This window comes from Cryptomeria japonica, chromosome 3 (assembly GCF_030272615.1).
Source record: "Cryptomeria japonica chromosome 3, Sugi_1.0, whole genome shotgun sequence".
In the NCBI taxonomy this organism is placed as follows: domain Eukaryota; kingdom Viridiplantae; phylum Streptophyta; class Pinopsida; order Cupressales; family Cupressaceae; genus Cryptomeria; species Cryptomeria japonica.
The window spans coordinates 408,093,232-408,101,014 of NC_081407.1; the positions used below are offsets into that span (position 1 = coordinate 408,093,232).

The 7,783-nt window shown below is 30.1% G+C and overlaps 1 long non-coding RNA gene across 1 annotated transcript; it reads right to left on the reverse strand.

Annotated features, from left to right (window-relative positions):
• Nucleotides 1-987: 987 nt before the first annotated feature.
• On the reverse strand, nucleotides 988-3,446 carry LOC131035095 (uncharacterized). Its single transcript, XR_009103901.2, has 2 exons — nucleotides 1,942-3,446; nucleotides 988-1,812 (listed from the first exon to the last, which is right to left on the reverse strand). It is a non-coding gene; the product is annotated as an uncharacterized LOC131035095 (long non-coding RNA).
• Nucleotides 3,447-7,783: the final 4,337 nt, after the last annotated feature.

The following is a 7,783-nucleotide window of genomic DNA, read 5'->3' on the forward strand; positions in this document are numbered from 1 at the left end:
GTAATGGCACCGGTACACCATTTTCAAACTTGACATGCTAAGATGTAAACTTGACAAGACAAGGAAAGCTAAGTAGTACATAGACACCAGAAGTTTGAAATCCAAAATCAGTACTGAGATGGTCCCGCTAAAAGCATAATTCTACTTTCATTAAATAAGATTGTTAAGAAGATCTAAGCACAATTTACAATTCTACAAGCATAATTCTACTTTCATTAAATAAGTGTTACTGAGAAATTCAACATGATGGAACTATTGACTGGATACATGTTACTGCTCGAAAACAATATACTAATAAAACATTTTTAAAAACAATCTACCTATAAAAATACATTGGAAAAAGCACATACCAAACATATAAAAATAGAACTCACATACAAAATAAAAACAGGTTCAAAACACTAGAAAAAAGAGTGGACTAGAATGGTCTCTCCACTCTTTTCAGTAACATCATCTGAGGTTCAAAACATTTAAAGGCCTATATTTTCCCTGTTCTTTATTGTGTCAAATAAACATAAACAATTGATGGTCGCTTTGTGGCTTACACCATAACCAGACTTGCACAATTTATGTTGTAGGGAAAATAACTTGATATGTTTTTAAGGAAATGGTAATCAGATTGGCATAATTTGTATTGCAGGGAAAACAATTTAATATATTTTAAAGAAATGGTAAACACCTTTTATACTATGATAAGACATCATTATTAAAAATATATTTTGCTTCCATTTTCACATTTTGACATAATGATGATTCCACAAATGTTCCTTATAATTAACCCTCATCTTATAATAAAGTTCCAGGTGTAGAATTTGACAAAAAATTGAAAAAAAAAAATGGATCAATAACAATTATGGAATAATACCAAACAAAAAATAAACGAATTCCATAAACAAAATACATTAAACAAGCATGTTTAATCACAACATACTAATAATTATTAAAATGTTATCAATTTATATTATAATTATAAGATATTGTAATAACTGAATAAAAAGTAAGTTTAAATTATTTCAATATAAAAATCAACAAGAAACATTAGACTGAAAAGAATGACCATGGCCAGTGGTCATTCCCTCCAATCTTAAGGAGGGGGCAAATTCAACCCCTCCCAAATTAAAATTTTGTATTAAACAACAAATCTATTTACATATTGTTTTACAAATTAGTTGATCAATTTCAACAATTAATTCAAAAGTATAACAATGCTATGCATTGACTGCGATAGCAATTGAAATACTCTAGGCATAACTCTACAAACATGGCAAAGATACTATACTAATCAATAGTGCCAATTGCCTCTGGCACGTCAAATGAATTAGTAAAAGCCAATTTCCTGATGATGAGTGAGAGGGCTTACAGAGAAGTTAAATAGCATAGAATGCTTGATTCTAGTCATCCACAGGAAAAGGGGTAAAACAACTGATGCATCCAGTGGAGAAATTACAATTATTAACAATATATGTAATATCAGAAAACCAGAAACTGAGCAATTTCAAACAAATCGATCTGATTAGCTCATAAACGATGAACCATGGTCCGTTTTACTAAACAAAAGCAGAGAATTTAACCTAGGAACATCTCCTATATTAAGTAATACTGCACAAATTCTGAAACAAAGTTTACTTAAACAAAATGGACATAATCGAGGTGTTACCTTTGAGATATGCTATGGTGGATACTGAGGTTTTGTATGCAGAAGCCAGGCCCTACAGCGAGACCTGCATTAATTGTCACAACAATTACGCGTCTGTCCATGGCCAGAGCCCACGCTGTCCTCTCTGATAGTGTCTTTCCCAGAGCATATCACGGCTGTAAACACAACGACACACCCTTTGATTTTAATAACATATGGCATAGACATTATTGCTAAAACAATGTTTCAACTGTTTTCTAACTGCCTTATTCTTTACATAGATGCTATACATGGAGGCATTAGACCTGGAATGATACTTGATTTTGACAGCATAGAAATCTTGCTTGAGCGGTTAGGTCGACTGTCAAATTATCCTGACTGATTTATTTATTTCTATACATAAAGACATGAATGTCATTCTGTATCATGCAAGTGTCTTCTTAAAATACAATTTTAATTGGGGAAAGATAACTACCACAATGTTCACAGAAGATGCTTTCAGATCATTCAGAAAAAAAGATTGAAGCACACAAATTGCATAAAGACTGGAAAGCAATGGGCTTATTAGCTAGCACTTTATTCAATTTTATTCAATAGAGCGGCCATGAATAAACGAATTCCTCTCATAAATATGATGTACAAAGAATAAATATGAACATTGTGGTTGTACTGAATGGAAAAAGAATAAATACTCACCTATTGGAAGGTAAAACCGAAGAGTCAAAAAACCAAGAAAAGCGAATATGGAGAAGAAAGGAATAAGTAAAATCCGAACAGTCAGAAACCCAAGAAAAACAAAATAGAAGAAGACTGAAATAAGTAAAATCCAAACAGTCAGAAACCCAAGAAAAGCAAATTAGAAGAAGACAGAAATAGGTAAAATCCAAACAGTCAGAAACCCAAGAAGAGCAAATTAGGAGAAGACAAGGAATAAGTAAAGTCCGAACAGTCGAAAACCCAAGAAACGGAGATTTCTAATTAATGTAGGCACTATTAAATGCAGAGCAATTCTTGTGTTGTCGTTGAACCGCTTCTGTGTAACAGAAGGCGACCCACACGACGAGCGCGTGTCATGGAAAATGCTGCTGAACAATTCGGACGTCTCGGCAAACCCTCACCGGCTGAAACATAAGGCAAAACTAGGGCGCCAGAGAAAACCCTCAGAGCCATTACACTCTCTCCAACTACACCACAGGGCTGAAACTCTACGGGAAACATAGGGCTTCTCTCGGGCAAACATAAGGCAAAAATAGGGCGCCCGAGAAAACCGTCAGAGCCATTACACTCTCTCCAACTACACTAGTCGTATATATAAGGGTTTTTCTTTAACGGTACTAATGATTTTCCCAACGGTACTAATGCTTTTTTCCAGTGCTAACAGTCATGGAGCCGTTGCAATCGTGAAACAACAGAGCTGTGTTTTTCCCAACTGTAGTAATGCTTTTTTTCCAGTGCTAACAGTCATGGAGCCGTTGCAATCGTGAAACAACAGAGCTGTGTTTTTCCCAACGGTAGTAATGCTTTTTTCCAGTGCTAACAGTCATGGAGCCGTTGCAATCGTGAAACAACAGAGCTGTGTTTTTTCCCCAACGGTAATAATGTTTGTTTCAGTGCTAATAGTTATGGAGCCGTTGCAATCGTGAAACAATAGAGCTGTTGGAGAGCAGTTGGCAAGCCATTTCAATGAATCTGGATCAACTGAGCGGTTGCAGTCATGGAGCTACAGGAGAATCCTATAACAATATTATGCTCCCTTGTAAACCAGAAGCCAGCATAATCACTAATTTTTTCTAATCATATTTTTTTTACAATTTTTTAAAGTTCTTTTTTTAAGTATTTTTATTTTTTTTTAATTTGATTTTTTTAATTTTTCTTAGAGTTAATGTAGATATTTAGATTTGAGTGATTAATTTTAATAAAACAAATTTTTTAATTAAATATAGATATGGAGCTACCCAAGCCAACCACCCAACCATTCAAGGCTAATCTCTATACCAATATTATACTTCCTTATTAATAATAATTTCTAAACTTCTTTTTTTTATAGATTTATTTATCTTTCTTAATCATATTTTTTTAGTAGAATTTTTAAATTCATTAATTTTTTTAAAGTTCTTATAGTTAATGTAGACACTTAAATTTGACTAATTAATTTTAATCAAATCGAATTTCCTAAGTTACTTGTATTGATTAAATAATTCATATTATTTAATTAAATACACTCATAGAGCCGTTGCAGTCATGAGCCATTGCAATCATGAATCAAAAGAGCCATTGGCAGATTCATTCCAATGAATCAGATCTACACAGCCATGGAACAATTGACCCGTTGCAGAGTCGTTGCAAGTTATGAAGTAATTAACCCGTTGCAAAGCCATTGTATACTAAATTTTGTGGTAAGATATAATTCATTTTAATAATATTAATTTTGTATTTTTAACTTTATTTAAATAAATCTTTTTTAAGTTATATATATTTCCTCCCTCTCTTAGTTTTATTCTTAGTTTGTTTGCTTTTATTTAGCTTAAATTTATAAATCTTTTGTAATAGTATAATATATTTTCTAGTTATTTTAAGTATATTTTTAAAGATGTACAATTCTTTATTAAGGAAGAGATATCAAATAATTTAACATCTACAAAAGAATCCCTATAGCAATATTATACTTTCTTATTAGTAATAATTTCTAAACTTCTTAGCTTTTTTCTTCTCTTTCTTATAGATTTATTTATCTTTTTTAATCATATTTTTTTAGTACAATTTTTAAATTCATTAATTTTTTTAACTTATTTTCTAAGTGTTTTTATTACTTTCTAGCTTGATTTTTGTACTTTTCTTATAGTTAATGTAGACATTTAAATTTGACCGATTAATTTTAATCAAATCAAATTTCCTAAATCGCTTCTATTAATTAAATAATTCATACTATTTAATTAAATACAGACATGGAGCTGTTGACAGAGCTATTGATAGAGTCGTTGCAGTCATGAAGCAAAAGATTCGTTGGCAGAGTTGTTGCAGTCATGAAGCAATAGATCTGTTGGCAGAGTTGATGCAATCATGGATCAAAAAAGTCATTGGCAAAGCCATTCCAATGAACCTGGATCAACAGAGTCATTCCAATGAATTGGTTCAATAGTTGTTGCAGTCATAGAGCAACTGACCCATTTTTTGGAAAAAGGAGGGTAAAAATTTATTCAAAAAGAAATAAAAAGTACAAGAAAAGGCCCCACCAACAAACACCAACAAACAACCAAACAAATGACCAAAGAGATCCCAGAAAACAACACTTAACCAGGCTTATCCTCCATGATTAATCTATCAAAAGTCTCTGAGTACTCAAGGGGGAGGAGCCCCCTATTATTAACATCCCACCTATCCAGGTTCTTAGAGGCCCATTTAGCCAAACAATCAGCCACCTTGTTCCACTCTTGAGGAATATGACAAAAAGAAATATGATCAACCCCAACACACAAATTTAAAATTTGCTTTATCAATGAAGCAAGCTGCCAATTAACTCAATCCAGTCGCTAATCATTTAGCAAGTCTATCACAATCTAAGAGTCAGACTCATAGACAATCCTTCACTAACCTAAAGAGCACCCCCTTTCAATCACATGAAGGATAGCATAAGCCTCCATAATATTATTAGAATGCTAGCACATATAGGCAGAGAAAAAACAACAACAACACTACCATCACTATCACACCCGACTCCACCAACATCACCATGCCCAGGATTCCCCCTAGAGGAACCATCAGTGTTAACTTTCAAAACTCCACAAGGAGGAGGGAGTCAGCAACCTTCCCTATGAATCTTGTGTCTAGCTCAACTTGAACACCTAAAAGTTGAGCACAATAGCCTATTGTTCGCTAACATCAAATTCCTGACAACGTCCAAATCAACAAGATCCACAATAACTGAAAGATCACACTTAGTCGAAATAGTCTCTTGGAGCCTACAAACAATCTTTCTCAATAAGTAACCACAACCTATGCAAGACTCCTGAAAAATCTGATGGTTCCTTTCCAACCAAATATTCCAGATGATGAGAGAGGGGTTGTTAGAACATAATGTTATTAGGGATCACACCCTTACAACATTTATATATAATGTTCTAATATAAGGTTATAAAACCTTATATATTATATGCTTTATAAGCATATCCCATTTGAAATAACTATAATCTAATAATTATTAGATTATTAATTATTTATGAGTGGGGGTTATTGATAAGTTCTTTTTTTTAAAGTATTTTTATTATTTTTTAATTTGATTTTTTTAATTTTTCTTAGAGTTAATGTAGATATTTAGATTTGAGTGATTAATTTTAATAAAACAATTTTTTTAATTAAATATAGATATGGAGCCACCCAAGCCAACCACCCAACCGTTCAAGGCTAATCTCTATACCAATTTTAAAATTCATTAATTTTTTTAAGTTCTTGTCTAAGTATTTTTATTACTTTTTAGTAGAATTTTTAAATTCATTAATTTTTTTAAGTTTTTTTCTAAGTATTTTTAGTACTTTCTAGTATGATTTTTTGTATTTTCCTTATAGTTAGTATAGACACTTAAGTTTGACTAACATGAAACAATTGACCCAAAGCCATTGTATACTAAATTTTGTGGTAAGATATAATTCTTTTTAATAATATTAATTTTATATTTTTAACTTTATTTAAATAAATCTTTTTTAAGTTATCTTTTGTAGTAGTATAATATATTTTCTAGTTATTAGTACTCATTTAATCAATTAGTTTGCACCAATCAAAAGTGATTATTATTTTTACTTTAAAAAGAAATTTGGATTGAGATTTATATTTTTAAATTTATGATATTATAAAAATTATTTATCTACATTATGATTGGTTTAAAAAATTTGGTGTTATAGGAGCAAATTTTTAGGAACAATAGATTTTTTAGGTTTTTTTGGATTTCTTTTATTTTAAAAACTGAAATGTCTATTTTAATTTTTTTTTCATTTTTTATTATTTATAATATTGTACATAAATAAATATTTTTTCTAAATAGACATATAAATTTTAATAATTTTTATTTATTGAAAATATAAATAATAAAACTAATTATAAAGACTTGATTTAGTTTAAATTAAATTAAATATAAATATTTTTATTAAAGAATAAACATAATTATTATATATATTCTTATAATTATATTTTATATATTTTTTAGTTTTATTATTAAGACTTGATTTAGTTTAAATTAAATTAAATATAAATATTTTTATTAAAAAATAAAAATAATTATTATATATATTCTTATAATTATATTTTATATATTTTTTAGTTTTATTATTGAGACTTGATTTAGTTTAAATTAAATTAAATATAGATATTTTTATTTAAAAATAAACATGATTATTATATATATTCTTATAATTATATTTTATATATTTTTTGAAATAATTCTATTTTTTAATACTTTTTGAAAATCATAATTTTTTAAATCATGTTAATATATACAAAATAATTTAATAATTTTTAATCATAAATTTAAATATTTTTCATTAAGTTATTCAAAAAATGTTAATTTTCACTTTTATAATTATTAATAGTTATTTTTTTAAAACCAATTATAATTAATAATACATAAATATAAAGATAAAATAATATTATGGTTCTAGGGAGGCCATTTTTACTACTTCTTCGCTCCCTAAAGGGTCTGTAATCTGGAATTTCATGGTTGAGTGCAGATCTATCATTTTCTCAGGGTTGTCCTGGCTTGTCCATAATGGTCAAAAGGCTAGGTTTTGGGAGGAAGTATGGAATGGTTTCCCTGCACTTTCTAGCCTTAGGGATTGGTCGCCTCTTATGTCTTCCCTCAAATCTTCTTGGGGTATATTTGTGGCTGATTATTTTTTGTGGATTCCTCGGGCCTCTTACCCGTGGCCAGATGGAAATCAATTGATTCTCTTTCGGTGGACCAAGATATTAAATCCACTTTTGTGGAGGAGCTAAAGAAATGTCCATTGCTCTTTTCAGAGGAGGATGATGAGCTAATTTGGATCTATTCAAAATCAGGGGAATATTCGGTTAAAGAAGGGTATAATTATTTGTTTGCGGGTGTTAAGGGGGAGGATTTGCCATATAAGTTATGTTGGCATGTTGCCTGCCTTCCGAAAG